General features: G+C 37.0%; 1 protein-coding gene across 1 annotated transcript in view; it reads left to right on the top strand.

The window, feature by feature from the left end:
- NMU (neuromedin U) overlaps positions 1 to 19805 on the top strand; it is a 246764-nt gene that overhangs the window by 182516 nt on the left and 44443 nt on the right. The gene's annotated exons all lie outside the window — the stretch shown is intronic.

The raw sequence follows: 19805 nt of genomic DNA, 5'->3' as shown, positions 1-19805 counted from the left end.
TCCAAACTTCAGCATCTTTTCAAAATAATATATATAAAATATTTTTATTGTTTGTTTCACTATGACAGAGTGCAATAAAAGAGAATTCACTTGTGTCTACAATCTGGAAATTAAATTACTATTTTTTACTATCTATTTGGTTCATGTGTTTATTATTTTAGGTAAAATTTGAAACATTAAGTAGGTTAAGTATCAACTAAGGAAATAACATTAGCAACTATTATCATCAGTGAGGTAAGAAACATACTTTAGGATACCTTCATGCTAAACATATCAGTGATACCAAATTACAAGAGTACAAAAATTCAGATTCTCACCACGGAGTATCAGAAACCATTTGACTCTCCCTTTGCCCCTCTGCGGAGCATTTCTAAGTCCTACTAACCATTAGATTGGAGCAACCTCACAGACTTGTAGGATGAAATGCTTGCTACATAATCTGTTTAGCAAGAGGTGAAACTGTGATTTTATGCATTAAAAAATATATATTTATGCATCCTGTGGCCTCGCTACTCAAAGTGTGGACCCTGGACCAGCAACATTAACGTTAAGTTGGAGCTTATTAGAAATGCAAAATCTTGGGCCCTACTCTAGATATTCTGAGTCAGAATCTGCATTTTAAAAAAGATTCCTGACTCATTCATATGCCCATTAAAGTTTGAAAGGTGTTGCATTGGAGAGATAAAATATTACTGAAGTAAGATTTTGGAGTCTACATCTATCTAATTGTTTGTAGAACTTAGCAATACTCCCCAGATGAGCAAAAGAGAGAGTCCAATGGCCTCCTTCCCTTTTACTATATTGATTCTCTGTATAGTAAGGTCTACTGCCTTGTGTTGGAGGTATCAGGCCACCTCGGTTTGAATCCTGCTTTACCATTTATATAACTTCTCTGTGTCTCGGTTTCCCCACCTGTATAAGAGGAATAATAATAGTATCTCAAACAGTCGTGAAGATTAAATGAACTAATACTTTTAAGGCTCTTAGAACAATGCTTAGCACATAGTAAGTGCTCAAAAATGATTCATTACCATCATTTTCAGGGTCTGAGTTTTGTAAGCCATTATCTTAAAATCTCAAGTCTTCCTCTAAGGCTGTTGCTGGCAAAAAGGTCCAGAGACAAGGCTGGTCAGCTCAGAGCACCTGGGGTGGAAGGATTTGGCTGAAAGTCCTTTAAGGCAGGTCTAGACCTGGCATAGACTGCCATTTAGTAGCTTAGTGCCCAAGTGTAATGACCATGGGATGTTAATTACTGACTTCTCTTTTCCCAAATTTTACTCATTAAAAGTCACAGAAGATTTTTAGCCAATTCCCTGAAACCTTATTATCTTTACTTTGTAAAATAAGCCTCTTGAGTATAGTGGAAACCCACTGTGAACATATCTCCTAATTACATAAGCTGATGTAATTAATGGACTAGCTTCTGGCATCTTCCCATTCTTCTCTTTACCCCCTGCAAATAACTTTAAATAGAGTTAAGATGATAGACTGAATGAGATGGAAATGATAGGAACCTGATTCCATCCTTCACCAACCATCTACAAGAAGAAATGTGCCAGACCAAGGAACACTTATCAGCTAGAGATTTGGTCTCTAATTTCAGTATGGAGCCCTGGGGTATAAGGAGGAGTCCTCTTGCCTAGGTCACCGCTTCTGAAATTTTAATATACAATAAATCACCTAAATATTTTGTTAAAATTCAGATTCTGACTTAATCTAGCTGGATAGGGCCTAAGATTCTGCATTTCTAACAAGCTTCCAGGTAGAGTCAATGCTGCTGATCCATGGACCACATTTCAGTGAGGTCTAGGCTGGAACCAGTCTAAGTAGGTTAGAAGGATTCTTCCACACCTGCCTGTCTGAGCCCTCACCTGAATCTTTTTTTTTTTTTTTTTTTGCGGTACGCGGGCCCCTCACTGTTGTAGCCTATCCCGTTGCGGAGCACAGGCTCCGGACGCGCAGGCTCAGCGGCCATGGCTTACGGGCCTAGCCACTCCGCAGCATGTGGGATCTTCCCGGACCGGGGCACGAACCTGTGTCCCCTGCATCGGCAGGCGCACTCTCAGCCACTGCGCCACCAGGGAAGCCCCCTCACCTGAATCTTGGCCCTCTACATAGCTGGTTCTCAGCCCTATCTTCACATTACAATCACCTGGGGTCCTGGTCCCAAATTCCAGATATTCTGATTTAATTGGTTTGGGGTTTATGGAAGAGAGCCAAAAAGGAAGCGTCAGAAAGACATGATTCTGGGAAAGCTTGGACTTTTCACTCCTCTGCATTAACAATGAAATTCCTTCTTGGCACTGTGATCCAATAAAATAACCTTGCCCTTGACCCTGATCCACATTTGGAGTAGAAAGTCAACAAGAGTGGGGATCCTTGAGCTTTTCACGGAGGTAAATAATAACTGCATGCAATCAACATGGGTGTCAAACCAGCTTTATAGAGCAGTTCCAGAGTATTTTTCAAAATGTAATACTGAAACATGTTCTTGGGAGAAAACTAAGTTCAGGGATTTTGAAATGCTGATTTGCTCTGATTCTGGCAAAGAGACAATCGAGTATGTATTCACTTCAGGTAAAACTGTGTAAATATATGATCCTTTTCTTTGAGGACCATGTGCTCTAGTTAGGAAGCTAAAACCAATACATGTGTGCAGTAAAAGGTTAACTTAGCAGGTCTGGGTTTCCCTAAACCTGTGCATTCCAAAGAAAGCCTATCTCTATAGGACTGACCCCTGACTAACTCCTAGGAGATAACCTCCGATCCCTTAGAATATACTCACTGAAAAGAGTATTTTTATATGCTTGAGGCCCGACCCTACATTGAGTGCAATCCAGAGCCCTCAAGATGGTGGCTGGCCACAATCCCTACAAAAGACTCAAGTCAGGACAGTTAATGGAACAAGCTACACTCCCTACTGCTGCAAATGATCTCAAGGCTATAGTTGATATTTGTTATCTACCTCCTCTATCATCCATTCTAGATTCCCCTCACCCTAAGCCTGCAACCTAGGCTAGCAAAGTTCAAGCTATAAGAAGTGAGCATCTAGAACGTGTAAAAGGAAATAAATGAAATGTATTGGATGTTTCTTAAAACCCAAACTGATACACTGTCTTGTTCTCTTGGACTCCAGGCATAGGAATTGTTGCTGGCTGTGTAAATATTTTGTGAATTGCTGTTACTGAAGGGAATATGTTGTATCCCTCTGTGTTTTTTTTGTTTTGTTTTGTTTTTGTGTTTTTTTTTTTTTTTGCTGAACGCGGGCCTCTCACCGTTGTGGCCTCTCCCGTTGCAGAGCACAGGCTCCAGACATGGCTCATGGGCCCAGCCGCTCCGCGGCATGTGGGATCCTCCGGACCGGGGCACGAACCCATGTCCCCTGCATTGGCAGGCGGACTCTCAACCACTGCGCCACCAGGGAAGCCCTCCCTCTGTGTTTTGAGGCAGAAAAAAGAAGCTTGAAAACTACTGATCTAGAAAACCACTAATCTTTGAAAACTTGATTTAAATTTAAAATTTTCTAGAGAGTAAAGAAATATCTTGATTAAATATGTACAACTGATCATCCATAATTTATGAGGCAAAGAAACATTTTTTATGCTTATATGAGAATTATATCCTGTCATTTTCTTAATATCTACCAGAACCCTATTTCACAACACTGGTCACTAAAGCCCTTAATTTGTTACTGTGGTCAAATTGTATTAAGACAACTAAATAAAAATTTAGTGCCATTCCTCTTTAAATCAAATCACCAGAGAGGCTTCTATTTAAGAAAAACTTAGAAAAGAGAAACACACACACACACACACCCCAGCATTCTCTGTTTCTGATTTGAATTCATTTCTATTTTAAGAAGTTAAAAGCCAGGTCTTTTTTTGGAGTATAGTTGCTTTACAATGTTGTGTTAGTTTCTGCTGTACAGTAAAGTGACTCAGTTATACATATACATATATTCACTCTTTTTAAGATTTCCTTCCCATTTAGGTCACCACAGATCATGGAGCAGAGTTCCCTGTGCTAAACAGTAGGTTCTCATTAGTAACCTATTTTATACATAGTATCAATAGTGTAAATATGTCAATCCCAATCTCCCATTTTGTCCTACCCTCCCTTCCCCCCTTGGTAACTGTAAATTTGTTCTCTACATCTGTGATTCTTATTTCTGCTCTGCCAATAAGTTCATCTGTACCATTTTTCTAGATTCCACATACAAGTGATATTATATGATGTTTGTTTTTCTCTTTCTGACTTACTTCACTCTGTATGACAGTCTCTAGGTCCATCCATGTCTCTGCAAATGGCACTATTTCATTCCTTTTTATGGCTGAATAATATTCCATTGTGTGTATGTACCACATCTTCTTTATCCATTCCTCTGTCGATGGACATTTAGATTACTTCCATGTCCTGGCTATTGTAAATAGTGCACTATAAAACTCTCAGAGGAAAACATAAGCAGAACACTCTTTCACATAAATCCCAGGAAGATCTTCTTTGATCCACCTCCTGGAGTAATGAAAATAAAAACAAAAATAAACAAATGGGATCTAATTAAACTTAAAAGCTTTTGCACAGCAGAGGACACCATAAACAAAACAAAAAGACAATCCACAGAATGGGAGAAAATATTTGCAAATGAAGCAACCAACAAGGGATTAATCTCCAAAATATACAAACAGCTCATGCAGCTCAATATCAAAAACACAAATAACCCAATCAAAAAATGAGGGGGGGATCTAAATAGACATTTCTCCAAAGAAGACATACAGATGGCCAAGAGGCACATGAAAAGATGCTCAACTAATTATTAGAGAAATGCAAATCAAAACTACAGTGAGGTATCACCTCACACCGGCCAGAATGGCCATCATCAAAGAATTTACAAACAATAAATGCTGGAGAGGGTGTGGAGAAAAGGAAACCCTCATATACTGTTGGTGGGAATGTAAATTGATACAGCCACTATGGAGAACATTATGGAGGTTCCTTAAAGAACTAAAAATAGAATTACCATATGACCCAGCAATCCCACTACTGGGCATATACCCAGAGAAAACCATAATTCAAAAAAACACATGCACCCCAGTGTTCACAGCAACACTATTTACAATAGCCAGGACATGGAAACAACCTAAATGTCCATCAACAGATGAATGGATAAAGAAGATATGATACATATATACAATGGAATATTTTTTCTATAAATTTATTTATTTATTTTTGGCTGCATTGATCTTTGTTGCTCTGTGTGGGTTTTCTCTAGTTGAGACGAGCGGAGTCTACTCTTTGTTGCAGTGCGTGGGCTTCTTATTGCAGTGGCTTCTCTTGTTGTGGAGCACGGGCTCTAGGCACACGGACTTCAGTAGTTTTGGCACACGGGCTCAGTTACTGTGGCTCACGGGCTCTAGAGCACTGGCTCAGTAGTTGTGGTGCACGGGCTTAATTGCTCCACAGCATGTGGGATCTTCCTGGACCAGGGCTTGAACCTGTGTCCCCTGCATTGGCAGGTGGATTCTTAACCACTGCACCACCAGGGAAGCCAATACAATGGAGTATCACTCAGCCATAAAAAGGAATGTAATTGGGTCATTTATAGAGACGTGGATGGACCTAGAGAGTGTCATACTTAGTGAAGTAAGTCAGAAAGAGAAAAGCAAATATCATATAATAATGCATATATATGGAATCTAGAAAAATGGTATAGATGATCTTATTTGCAAAGGAGAATTAGAGACACAGACATAGAGAATAAATGTATGGATACCAAGATGGAAAGGGGTGGGGTGAGAGGAATTGGGAGGCTGAGATTGACACACATAAATTATTGATATCATGTATAAATAGACAACTGGTGAGAGCATACTGTATAGCACAGGGAACTTTACCCAGTGCACTGTAGTAACCTAAGTGGGAGGGAAGTCCAAAAGGGAGGGATATCTCTATGTGTATGACTGATTCATTTTGTTGTGCAGTGGAGGCTAACACGATATTGTAAAGCAGCCATACTCCAATAAAAATTAATAAAAAAAAATTTGTATAACCACTATGGAGAACAGTATGGAGGTTCCTTAAAAAACTAAAAATAGAGCTACCATATGACCCAGTAATCTCACTCCTAGGCATATATCCGGAGAAAACCATAATTCGAAAGGATGCATGCACCCTGATGTTCTTTGCAGCACTTTTTACAAAAGCCAGGTCTTTTGATGTCAGGTTACATATGACCGAGACTTCATGGAGTCAAGAGCTGAGTCATGTTTTTTCTTCCCTCTAAATAGATAATCAGGGCAAACCTATTCAAAGAAGTTAGGAAGTTTTCACATTATGATGACAAATGCAATAAAAATATATGTGAGGGCTTCCCTGGTGGCTCAGTGGTTGAGAATCTGCCTGCCAATGCAGGGGACACGGGTTCGAGCCCTGGTCTGGGAAGATCCCACATGCCGTGGCGGAGCAACTGGGCCCGTGAGCCACAACTACTGAGCCTGCGCATCTGGAGCCTGTGCTCCGCAACAAGAGAGGCTGCGACAGTGAGAGGCGCGTGCACCGCGATGAAGAGTGGCCCCCGCTCGCTGCAAATAGAGAAATCCCTCACACAGAAACGAAGACCCAACACAGCCAAAAATAAATAAATAAATATATATATATATGAAATTATTTTATAAAAAAGCTGATATAAAACTGTAAAATTCAACTTTTACTATCAGTGTTATTATTATTGTTGCTGTTGTCATTCAGATCTCTAATTCCTTGCCTAAAACCCTTGGAGCATATGTGTGTCAGAATTCAGAATTTTTTGGCTTTTGAAAAATAACATCATATGTTTACCATGAATTACAAAAAAACTCCCATTTGGTCTGGGGAAGAATCCTGTAATGAACAGATAAATATCTCTGCTGCAAAATGTTGAATACTCAAAGTAAATGGTATAAATAAGGGCTATGAGTAGTCTTCACATTTCAGGCCAAGTTTTGCCACCAAATTAATTCAGGTCATGTCAGATTCCTCTGCCAAATGAGTTATAAAACCTAGTTTGGGCTTTTGTGACTTAAAAATTGCAGTTATGGGTTTGTGGACTGTATTATTATTATTATCATTACATAGCTCAAACTTGGATTTAAAAGGGCAAATATCACCTGTACCCAGAATGTTTGCTCAAGTGTCACTGCTTAGAAGGTCCTACTCATGGCGGAAGGAAATAGGCTTTCTTGTTAGACAGATGTGGGTATGAATCAGACTTGAGAAAGTCACTTACTGTCCGTGAACGTTCTTTTCTCATATATAAAATACGTATAGTAACTCTGTGGACCCTTGGCCTTCTCCCATGATATATCTTAAGAACTTATGAAACTACAAACTCATGAATATCTCTAGCTAATATAAATTCCCTCACAAAATTTAGTATATTGTTACTGAACCCCATTGCTTATCCTCTAGCTAATCTGTTGATAGTTACAAGTAGTGGGGAGGTCTGGATGGTGGAGCTCATAAGAAATGATTATTCAAAAGGCAGTTGGAACAAAAATGACTGTTGTTGGTATGTTTGGCTGCCTCTAATGCAGCATCTCTTAGTCACTTATGGGGAGACACACTTTGTTCCTTATGTGCAGCTCTGTCTTGCCTTGGGCATGACACATCCACGAGAAACATCCAAATACGAAAGAAAAATATGAGGCTTAGCTTGGACTTTTTATATCATGAAAGAAAATGCTGTTTGAAGGTCACTACTAGAAGAAAAAAATGTGCATGGAAAGTGTTGAAAAGAGTAGTCATTTACATCAAATAACTCAATCATTTGAAATGAAAATTTCTCCAAGAGATTGAGAAAAAATAGTAAATATATTTTCAATAATGTCTGCCAAAGCAAGGGCACTTTAAATACCTAAGTTGGCAGAAGGTTTGTTCATAAAACAAACTTTTATAAACTTAAAATTTTCACTTTTCTGTTACTTGTATTTCTGTACAAAAAAGCATTTGGAAATAGACATTCTGCTGATGTTATTTTTGATATAATTCTTGACAGGCATATAATTTTCAGGTACTTTTGTGATGTTTAAGGATCCTTCACTTGAGGAGATACAGGATTTAGGGCATCTCTAGAGCCATTTACATTTACCATAATCACAGTCCAGCTGAGCTTAGTTAAGTACAGTTCATGAATCTAGAGTTGTACAGGATAAAGTAAAATAATTCAGGATGCCTGGAGTGTGTCATTTTTTGGTGTATAAGATTCAAAAATGAGTCAAATGAATTTTAAGATTTCATTATTAATAACAAAAAAAGTAACACTTCAGTTCTCTCTTGGAAAATTAAAATGACTCTCAGGAAATCATATCCTCACAGAGTAGAAAGTCACAGAATGAAATCATCAGTCAAACCTTGGAGAAGAAAGGAGACATTATCCACTTGATATCTTTATGTTTTAAATAAGCACAGTGTGTGCTTGGAACTGAAAGTCTGGCCGTCAGAGCTACTGACAGGCAATGAGAGCCTTCTTTGCTTCTGTCCCAAGAGAATGTTAATAATGCTTAGGGATGATGTTTAGAATGAGCTGTGTTCTCTGAGCTGTCCTTTGACATAAGAGTGATCAGTTATCTTGTGTGACTGGGTCTAGATGGTGTCCTTTTTGAGTGTGTCCTTACTGATAGGAACCATTATAAATGAGAATGCTAATGTTTGGCAGTTTTGATATCACCAATAAATATTATAACTAACTTCTAACAAATAAGAACAAAAATAATACATTAGAAATCTATATCCAAAGATAATTTTCTTTCTCATTTATTCATCTGTCATCTGGACAAGTTATTTAGTCTCCTTAAGTTATTGAAAATAATGCTAATGATTTAATAATAATTTGATTACAGTGACTTTATTGTTTTTCTAGATTTCAATTTTCTTTTATTCTGACAGTTTTCTAATGTTTACAATTACACTTCTAAACATTTTCCTTAAAGTGACAGATAACGTTTAAAGAGAAAAATTTCTGACGTTTATTTTACTGGTTAATGCCTATCTTTTTATATCACAATATGCGTTCCTGACATTTTTTAGTCTAATATACAGGAGTTTCAGGTGTGTAATGTCAGGATTATGATTATAAAATTCTGTTTAGTAGAAATGTGAATAATCTTACAAAGAGATTTCAAAACAGGTAAGAAAACGTATCCAATAGGAGGTTATAGATTTATGTAGTCGAAATCAAGGGCAAGTGGTAGTACTTTTTACAATTTTTCTAGGAAGCATTTCCAAGATTTCTTCTTTTTTCTCTGAAATATTGAGGAGAAAATCTTTTAAAGTAGTTTCTATACAATATAAATTACATGTAAACAATATTTCTTATAATTGATAAATTTTTGTTTATTTTTTAGGAAACATAGTCCAACATTTACAGCCAATTTGTTTTTTGGAAAGTCTTACTGGAAGGAAGAGTTATACCTACCTAAAGCCTCACAACCTGTTTCACTCCTTTTAACCTTGAATATCACACTTTACAGACTGAAAACACTCCATCACTAAAAAGCTTAATTAAAAGATTTCCACACTTTGCCAGGAAACCTAGGGAACCATGATTTCAAGTTAATATCTTTATAAATTTGGTGTTAAACTGTTACCAAAAAAAGTATGTATTGTATTGTAATTTCCCCTATATACAGAGACACAAAATAAAATTAAATCCATGATCCCTCACAGCCCTCTGAGCTTATATTCACATCCCAGATTCACAGTAAACTATGGCACACAGGGTAACCATCCCCCCAAATGGCAGACTCCAAGCTGACATACACAAAGCTCTAGAAGAAACTTTACTTGAAAAGCAGGATCCCAACACCAGGTCATTCAATTTAAGGCCTAAGGAAATTGAACTTTGGTCAGCAGGTTTTTGCTATACCTATCTTATTGTCCACCAATCAACCATGGGTGGCACATCATTCAAGAAATATTTATTGAGCACTTACTACATTGATTACAGTGACTTTAAATAGTTTTCCATGTTCCTAGGATAATCAAAGTACTCAGAGAAAAAAAGTTATTATGAATGCTTCTATTTTCTTGCCAATAGATTTTTCTTAGATGGTACAACTGATACCATCAGGATTTCACAAGAATTAGCCTGTGTGAGAATCACCCATGTTAGTCAGAAAAGCTCTAAATGATAACATTTCCTCGTTATTAAGACTTGTTTCTTGGGCTTCCCTGGTGACACAGTGGTTGAGAGTCTGCCTGCCGATGCAGGGGACACGGGTTCGTGCCCCGGTCCGTGAGGATCCCACATGCCATGGAGCGGCTGGGCCCTTGGGCCGTGGCCGCTGGGCCTGCGCGTCCAGAGCTTGTGCTCCACACCGTGGCGGGGGGGGGGCCCACAACAGTGAGAGGCCCGCTTACCGCAAAAAAAAAAAAAAAAAAAAAGACTTGTTTCTCTCTGAAATAATCAAATCATGGGACAATAGAGCTGTTATATTACTAAATGTAAAAATGATATTCTTTTATACAAGAAGGGTAGTTTTTAAGGAGAAGTTGTGTGTAAGGCACTTATACTCTATTAAATTTTAGTACTCTGAGGCAGTTATTTGCTAAGTAATACCTAAGGAACAAATTTTAGATGTTCCCAAGTGAAATATTGTGGCTGGTTCAACAGTTTAAATACTTGGTTCATTTTCTAAAATGTATACATATATTTAAAATTTTTTTACTTTTTTAACATTTTATTAGGACTATTTCAAACCACATGATTAGAAAGGTTCAATGAACACCTAGGCATTCATTCCCCAGCTACAAAACCATCAAAACATGTTCCATCTAACTCAACCTCACTCCCTGCCCCTCCCCCCACTGGATTATTATGAATCAAGATAACATTTAATTTCATTTGTAAAAATTTCAGCATTATCACTAAAGTATAAGGCCACACAAAAAAATTAACTCCAATCCTATCATCACCTTAAAAAGTAATAATATTAGGAAAGCTAAAATGAAAAATGATTGATATCAAAAGTTGGTGAGCATGTGGAGCAACTGGAACTCTCATAACTTGGTTCTGGGAGTGTAAAATAGCACAATTACTTTACAGCTTCTTATAAAGTTAAATATACATCTACACTATCACCTAACAATTTCACTCCTAGGAATTTACCCCCAAAGAAACAAAAACATATACAGAAGGTCCTGGCTTAGGACTTTTCAGCTTTACAATGGTGTGAAGGTGATATGCATTCAGTGGAAACCATACTTGGAATTTTTAATTTTGATGTTTTCCAGGCTAGCAATATGTGGTACAATCCTCTCTCATGCTGCTGGGCCAAGCAGTGAGCCACATTTCCCAGTCAGCCATGTGATCACAAGAGTAAACAACCAATACACTAAAAGCATTCTGCACCCAGACAATCATTATGGTTTTCACTTTCAAAACAGTGTTCAATACATTACATGAGGTATTAAGCAATTTATTATAAAATAGGCTTTGTGTTAGGTGATTTTGTCCAACTGTAGGCTAATGTAAGTGTTCTGAGCATGTTTAAGGTAGGCTAGGCTAAGCTATGATGTTTGGTAAGTTGGATGTATTAAATTCACTTTCGAATTATGATATATTCATACAATGGGTTTATTGGGAAGTAACCCCATCCTAAGTTAAGGAATATCTGAGTGCACAGAAAGACCTGTGCAAGAATGTTGATAATGTTTTACTCATAATACCCCAAACTGGAAACCACCCAAGTGTCCATGAACAGGAGAATGGATTGTTTTTAAAGTGGCATATTTATACAATGGAATGCTACTGAACAATAAATAGAAATTAACTACTAGTATATGCAACAGCATGGATAGATCTCAAAAACATTATTTGATATATATTCATTAGAATGGATGCAATCAAAAAGACAGGAACAGATGTTGACAAGGATATGGAAAAACTAAAACTCTTATACTTTGCTGGTGGGAGAGTAAAATGACATAGCCACTTTGGAAAATAGTTTGACTGCTTCTTTACAAGTTAAACATAAATGTACCATATGACCTGGTAATGCATCTACTTATCTACACAAGATAAATGAAAACATATATGAGGACAAAAACTCACATGTGAGTGTTAACAGCAGCATTTTCACACTAGCCCCAAATTTGAAACAACTCAAATGCTCAATAAGAGATGAATGGATAAATAAAATATGGTCTATCTGTACAATGGAATATTATTCAGCCAATAAAAAGGAATGCTACAACATGGATGAACCTAAAAATATTATGCCAAGTGAAAGAAGCCAGACACAAAGACCACAAATTGTATGATTCAGTTTATATGAGTTGTCCAGAAAAGGCAAATGTGTGGAGACAGAAAATAGATTAGTAGCTGCCTGGGTTGGATACAGAAATGGGGACTACTTGAAAATGACCCTACTGGATCTTTTTTTTTTTTTTTAAATTTTGGTTTCTGCTCTGATTCTTTTTATTTATTTGTTTGTTTGTTTTGGGCTGCATTGGGGTCTTTGGCTGCACATGAGCTTTTCTCTAGTTGTGGTGAGCGGGAGCTACTCTTCATTGCAGTGCACAGGCTTCTCATTGCAGTGGCTTCTCTTGTTGAGGAGCACAGGCTCTAGGCACGTGGGCTTTGGTAGTTGTGGCACAAGGGCTAAGGAGTTGTGGCTCGTGGGCTCAGTAGTTGTGGCTCACGGGCTCTAGAGTGCAGGCTCAGTAGTTGCAGCACACGGGCTTAGTTGCTCCGCAGCATGTGGGATCTTCTCGGACCAGGGCTCGAACCAGTGTCTCCTGTATTGGCAGGCAGATTCTTAACCACTGTGCCATCTGGAGCCCGAGCCTACTGGATCTTACTGGGGTGATAAAATATTCTAAAACTGGATTATATGATCGTTGCACATCTTGGTAAACTTACTAAAAGTCATTCAATTGTATACTTAGAGTGGGGGAATTTAATGATATGTAATGATATGTAAAGAAGCCAGATACAAAAGAGTATGTTAGTGTATGATCTTTTTATATGAAGTACAAGACTAGGTGAAATTAACCTGTTGTGCTAGAAGCTAGAAATTGGTTACTCTGAGGTAAGAGTTGGGGGTTATTGACTGGAAAGGAACAGGAGAAAACTTTCTGGGGTGATGGAAATTTTCTACGTCTACATCTTTATCTTATTTTGGGCGGTGGCTACCCAAATTGTTAAAGCAGATACAATTATTAAAAGTGGTCACACCGAACACCTAATATCTGCGCATTTTATTGTATGCAAATTATACATTCATTAGAATCATAACAATACTTCCCTTAATACTATAGAATATTCAGTTCTGAATCCCCTAATTGTTTATTTGTATATAATTGATTTGTTTGAATTAGTATCTAAACAAATTCCATACATTGCCCTTAACTGGTATGTCTCTCAAGTCTTTTTTTTCCTCAAGAAAAATAACAAAGGTGATTTATAGGTAGTGCGTGTTTTGCACATGCATTTCCTTCACTCCATTTTTTCAGTACTTTTTAAAGAAATAACTTACATATGATAAAATGCAAAGTGTTCAGTGTATAGCTTGATGATGTTTTGAATATGAACATGTATTTCTAATTTAAAAGGTAAATTGGCCACATTGTAAAACGCGTGAAATTGAGAGAAAATAAAAACAATCACAATCACCATTTTGGTGTATTTCTTTTTATCTTTTTTTGCAACCGCCTCTTAGTGAAATAATATATATAAAGTGCTATATCATCATCATCATTTCACAGGCATATATTGCTGAGGAAATGGTCAAATTTGCAGCTATAAATCTTAGTAAATCAACCATATTGGATTTTGAAGCCCCAAGCATACTATCTGATGCTATTCTATCGTGTTCATATCTAAGCCACAGTTAGGCAAAGGACATACATGTGTGCAGCAGCAGTGTGTAATTCGCCTGTCTTCTGACGGATTGATTTCTTTCTCTAGGGTATTCACAAACCTGCGCAAATTTTCCCGAGAATTGTAAAGGTCTTTGTGTTGGATGCAGGGGGAAAGAGACTATTATTCCATCCATCTCCAGACCCATACTCACTTTCCAGTGTAATTTTCCAGTTGACAGAAGGATCACGCAGTTCTTTCCTTTGACATTTTCAAGTTCCAACCGGAGTATGTTTTCTTGAAAATGAGGTCTTGTCCCAGCATATGTTTTGATCTACGCTTACTGTAAACTGACTTATTCCTTACATGGGCTTTTTGGAAACAGTTTACTGACTTATTCCTTACATGGGCTTTTTGAAAACAGTTTCCATGTAATGCTTGAGGTGTTGATTTTTCTTGTGATCGCATTAATTCCCATAAAAATGCCAGGTTTTGTTGAAGAGGAAGAAACTAGGCTAAATGATGGGACCCTTGGGACATGGATATTATTACTTTTACAAGCAGCATTTTTCTCTGGTCTGGAAAAGTTCACAGCATTTCTGTTTTGTTTTTTTTTTGCGGGGGGGTCGGGGGGCGCCGCTGCTGTTCCCTTTCCTGAGATGTAATGAGATGCAATTGATCTGTTAGCAAAAATGGCTTTCAGAGGCTGCAGATACAGTAAAATCTAATCAAAGCAAACAATATTATCCTAAATTGACTTTGAATAAAAAGTGGTTATCCCACTTTCTGAACAGCTTTTAAAATAATACCAAAAGGATGAAAACACAATCAAAGGCAACTTAATATTCTTAAAAGTTTATGATAGGGCTTCCCTAGTGGCACAGTGGTTAAGAATCCGTCTGCCAATGCGGGAGACACGGGTTCGAGCCCTGGTCCGGGAAGATCCCACATGCCGCGGAGCAACTAAGCCCAACTACTGAGCCTGCGCGCCTAGAGCCGGGGCTCTGCAACAAGAGAAGCCACTGCAATGAGAAGCCCACACACTGCAACGAAGAGTAGACCCCGCTCACAGCAACTAGAGAAAACCTGCATGCAGCAACGAAGACCCAATGCAGCCAAAAACAAATAAATAAAATAAATTTTTAAAAAACTGTTAAAAAAAATTTATGAGCGCTTTTTCAAAAAACAGTACTGGAGCAGTTAGACATCCATAGGCAAAAAAGAAAGAAAGAAAAAACAAAGAACTTGAGTTAAACTTTATACTTTATGTAAAAATTAACTTAAAAATAATCACAGACTTAATTAAAAATAAAATACAAAAATATAAAACTTTCAGGGGCTTCCCTGGTGGCGCAGTGGCTGAGAGTCCGCCTGCCGATGCAGGGGAAGCGGGTTTGTGCCCCGGTCTGGGAAGATCCCACATGCCGCGGAGCAGCTGGGCCCGTGAGCCATGGCCGCTGAGCCTGCACGTCTGGAGCCTGTGCTCCGCAACGGGAGAGGCCACAACAGTGAGAGGCCCGCGTACCGCAAAAAAAAAAAAAAAAAAAAAAAAAAAAAAATATATATATATATATATATATATAACTTTTATATTTAAGAGAAAAGCTTCAGAACCTAGCACAGGGCAAAAAGCTTTCAGACTTGACACCACAGGCATGACTCATAAAAGGAGAAATGTGATAAATTGCATCTAACCAAAATTAAAATTTTTACACTGTATGATATCACTTCTATGTGGAATCTAAAAGATAAAACAAACTAGTGAATATAACAAAAAAGAAACAGACTCACAGATATAGAGGACAAACTAGTGGTTACCAGTGGGGAGAGAAGAGGGGAGGGACAAGTTGGGATAGGGGATTAAGAGTTACAAACAACTATGTATAAAATAAGTAAGCTACAAGGATATATTGTACAACACAGGTAATATAGCCAATATCTTATAATAACTATAAATGGGGTATAACCTTTAAAAATTGTGAATCACTATGTTGTATACCTGAAACATATAATATTGTACATCAGTTATACCTCAATGAAAATTTTTAATAAAAATTAAAATATTCTAGTTTCAAAAAAATTAAAAATTTTGCTCTTTATGAGGAGGAGGGGGGCCAAGCTGCAAACTGGAAGAAAATGTTTGTGAATCACATATTCAACATAAGACCTTGTATCTAGAATACAGAGAGAGCTCTCAAAACTCAATCTAATTAGAAAATGGGCAGAAGACATTAGCACACATTTCACTGAAGAGAACATACAGATGACCATCAAGCAAGTGAAAAGATGCACAACATCAATGGCTATTAGGAAAGTGCAAATTAAGCCCACAACAAGATATCACTATACACCCATCAGAATGGCTGAGATAAAATCAAAAATAACAATAACATCAAATGCTGGAAAGGATACAGAGAAACTGGATCACTCTTTGCTGATGGGAAAGTAATATGGTACTGCTACTCTGGACAATAGTTGGTCAATCTCTTATAAAATTAAATAAGCACTTACCATATGACCCAGCAATCGCACTCTAGGGCCTTTATCTCACGGAAGTGAAAACTTATGTCAACACAAAAACTGTATGCAAATGTTCACAGCAGCTTTATTCACAATAGCCCAAAACTGGATGCCCTTCTGTAGGTGAATGGTTAAATGTAATATAATAAAAAGGAACAACCTCCTGGTAATATATAACAATTTAAATGGATCCCAAGGGAATTATGCTGAGTGTGGGGGAGAAGACATTCTCCAAAGGTAACATAGTATATGATTCCATTTATGTAACATTCTTAAAATAACAAAGGAAAAGCAGGTGGCTGCTGGAGTTAGGGGTGAGGAGAGGGGATGAGTATGGCTAAAAGAGGGTAGTACAAGGGAGCTTTGTGGTGATGGAATTGCTCTGTGTCTTGATTGTGATGGTGTTTATAGGAATCTGTGCAATTCATAAATTGCACAGATTTGCATAGAACCACAAATTACATAGAACTACACACACACACACACACACACACACACACACACACAAGTACACGTAAAACTGGTGAAATCTGAATAAGCTCTATGGATTGTACCAATGTCACTTTCCTGATTTTGATATTGTTCTATAATTATACAAGAAATTACCTTTGGGAGAAAATAAAGAACACATAGGACTTCTCTGTAAATTGTTTGGCAACTTCTTGTGAATCTATAATTATTTCAAAATAAAAAGTTTATAAACTTTATGAGAGCTTGGGCTGTGTGTTTAGGAAGAGGTCTGGATGGTAAAAGACCGTTGTAGTCATTTGTTCCATCTTCTCCTTCTGCCTTCCTGAAAAATTGGTGGGTCTAAATCTTGAAAGTTTCATGGAAGTAAATGAATTCTCCTTCTTGTGTCTGTTCTTCCTATTCTCGGCATTGACAGTCTTCATTATGAAATACACAAAAATGGAGTAAAACTTCAGAAGAAGTTTTCAAAACCCTCTCTTCTATTTAATGATTTCTCTTCCTCATCTACTTGTTAGTCATCACCAGCATAGTAAAACTTACTGTGCACTTATTTCGTGCCAGTCACTGTTGCAAATGTAAGAATCCCAACTTAAAAGAGAAATGGAAATTTTTGATTTACTTAACTCTGAACACCAAAGGATGACCTGGCTTCAGGCCTGGCCAGATGTCAGCATATATAACAATTTCCACCTCTCTCTCTTTCTCTGTCTCTCCATTTCTCATGGCTACTCGGTATCATTCCAAGACAGCCTCTCTGCATGTGGTAACCCACATGGTCCATGTATGTCAGACTCACAGAGAAAGAGAAAGCCTTTGCTATAGCTCTGAGGCAAATTCAGAGATCAATCCTTGAATCATGTGAGATTCTTACAGAAAAAGGAAGGGATGTTATGCAGGCAAAAAAAATTTATGCACTCTTAGTTTACAGATAATCAAAACTGGATCTTTCAAAGGTCAATTAGTATTGCAACGTCTTGCTGCCAGTAGGTGGTGCTGCTCTGAATCAAGAGCTAGATTGTCTAGGTCCTCTGCTCAAGTTCTCAATCATGAGGTCATACTGCCTCCAAGAATTCTTGCTCTCCTGGTTACATAATCCCAGTGTCTAACAGCATTTCTATATTTATGTTTATTTTCTACCATATGCTGATTGACTCTTTTCTTTATAAATTCCATCTTCTCAAGTCTCCCACACTCACTAGGTCAGAATAGGAAACAGAACCCAGGACAATGAAAGATCGCTTTATCATTCCAATATAGTTATAGGGTGTATCACCATTTATACAGTAGATATATGTTTAAAGGTTGTACACTATTATAAATGAAAGTTTTATAGATCAGTTTTTTATTTTCCTTATTCATGTATATATATTTTTGTGCTTATTGCATGCCAAGTACTCTTAACACCGAGAACTTGAGTTATAGAACAATATGAAAGTGACCATAAGTGTTTTTAAAAGGATAAAAGGATTAAAAACCTGAGTTGGCATTCTCCTAGCAAAGGGAGACAAATAAAAAAACAAACTATGATGTCAGGTGGTAATAAGTGTTAAGGAGAAAAAGGTGTGTAAAGGAGATGGGAAGTGCTGAGAGGAAGAGGGTGCTATTTACTATCCAGGGATCAGGGAAGGGAGACATCATCAATTATGTAATACATTTGCCTTGAGTGCTTTGCCCAATATAGAATTTACTCAACATTCCTGAAGGTCTCTATTATATGATAGAGTATAACGTGGTAGGATAGGAAAGGAGTTGAAGGCAATTCTTTGGTATATTTTTAAAGAGAATAAAAGTACAGGAGGATAGAAGGATGAGAAAAAGAAGCTCAAATTATTTTTATTGATCAACTACAATTGCCACAAATCAAGTGGTAGTTAAACCATTAAACATATGGATGTCATGATGAGAATATCAGGGTTGATCTGCTTGGAAACACACTGAATTAAGGCAATGATTGCCTTAATTTTATTTTTCAGTTTTCTCTAAGAAGTAGATCTATTATTTTGCCTACTTCTGCTTTTTCCCTTTAAGCTGTTTAAAAACTCTGAAATCAGGGTTGAAACTCAAGATTGAAAGTAGCTTACATATGTACTAATGGGTGAAAACATAAAAAAGGACCTGTGATTAATTTTTGAGAAAAAGGGATTTGATCACTTCATAGATGAACAAAGAGAATGAACTACTCAACATTGACTAATTTTATTCTTCTCAGAAATGTCTTAAATTTCTAGTATTTAATTTAGAGCAACATGACATACATCCATATACAACATGACATACATCCCTATACATTGAGCAAACTCAAGTTATCTGTTATGGTCCACTTAAAAAATCAGAGCTAAAAGTATTTGAGACACTAGAGATAAAATGAGTAGTCATTACTCCTTTTATGATACTAACTGAAATGGTGCTTATTTTTATATTCAGAAACTCATTCCAGGTCTCTTTTGATTATGTTATTTTAGCATTTTTTAAAAGATCAAATAATATCAATTTTCTTTCCCTTTCTTTCAATTACCTTTGACCAAATGCAGTAAAAAATTTTATTTTAACACACTTATGTAAAGAAATTACATATTTTTTCATAAATACAGATGTCTTTAGAAAATATAATTGTTTTGACTCATTTTTAAATAGATTGAAAAAACAGTCTAGTGATAAAAAATTGTTGTACAACTTATTGTGTAGAAATAATAAATTTTACTTTATCCTTGTATTTTTTAACTGTCATTTAATTTTAGGTTCCATTTTTATAAAACTTCCTGTGTCTAGAAGTATCTGTTTTGCTGCCAGCTTTGCCAAGATGTGATTCATAAGCATGTCAAGAAGATCTAATAAATCTTTCATTAGTGTGTATAAATATTTTAATTGCAATTTAAGGAACAGAGAAAGGTTCTGCCTTCAACGGATTGGAATTTTTTTTAACGTCATGTTTCAAATTAGTAATAACAGTGCTGCATTTCTATAATGGCTTTACCCTCGG

This window comes from Pseudorca crassidens, chromosome 4 (assembly GCF_039906515.1).
Source record: "Pseudorca crassidens isolate mPseCra1 chromosome 4, mPseCra1.hap1, whole genome shotgun sequence".
Lineage (NCBI taxonomy): Eukaryota > Metazoa > Chordata > Mammalia > Artiodactyla > Delphinidae > Pseudorca > Pseudorca crassidens.
The sequence above is the reverse complement of the archived record's forward strand: the minus strand, read 5'-3'. Positions and strand labels throughout refer to the sequence as shown.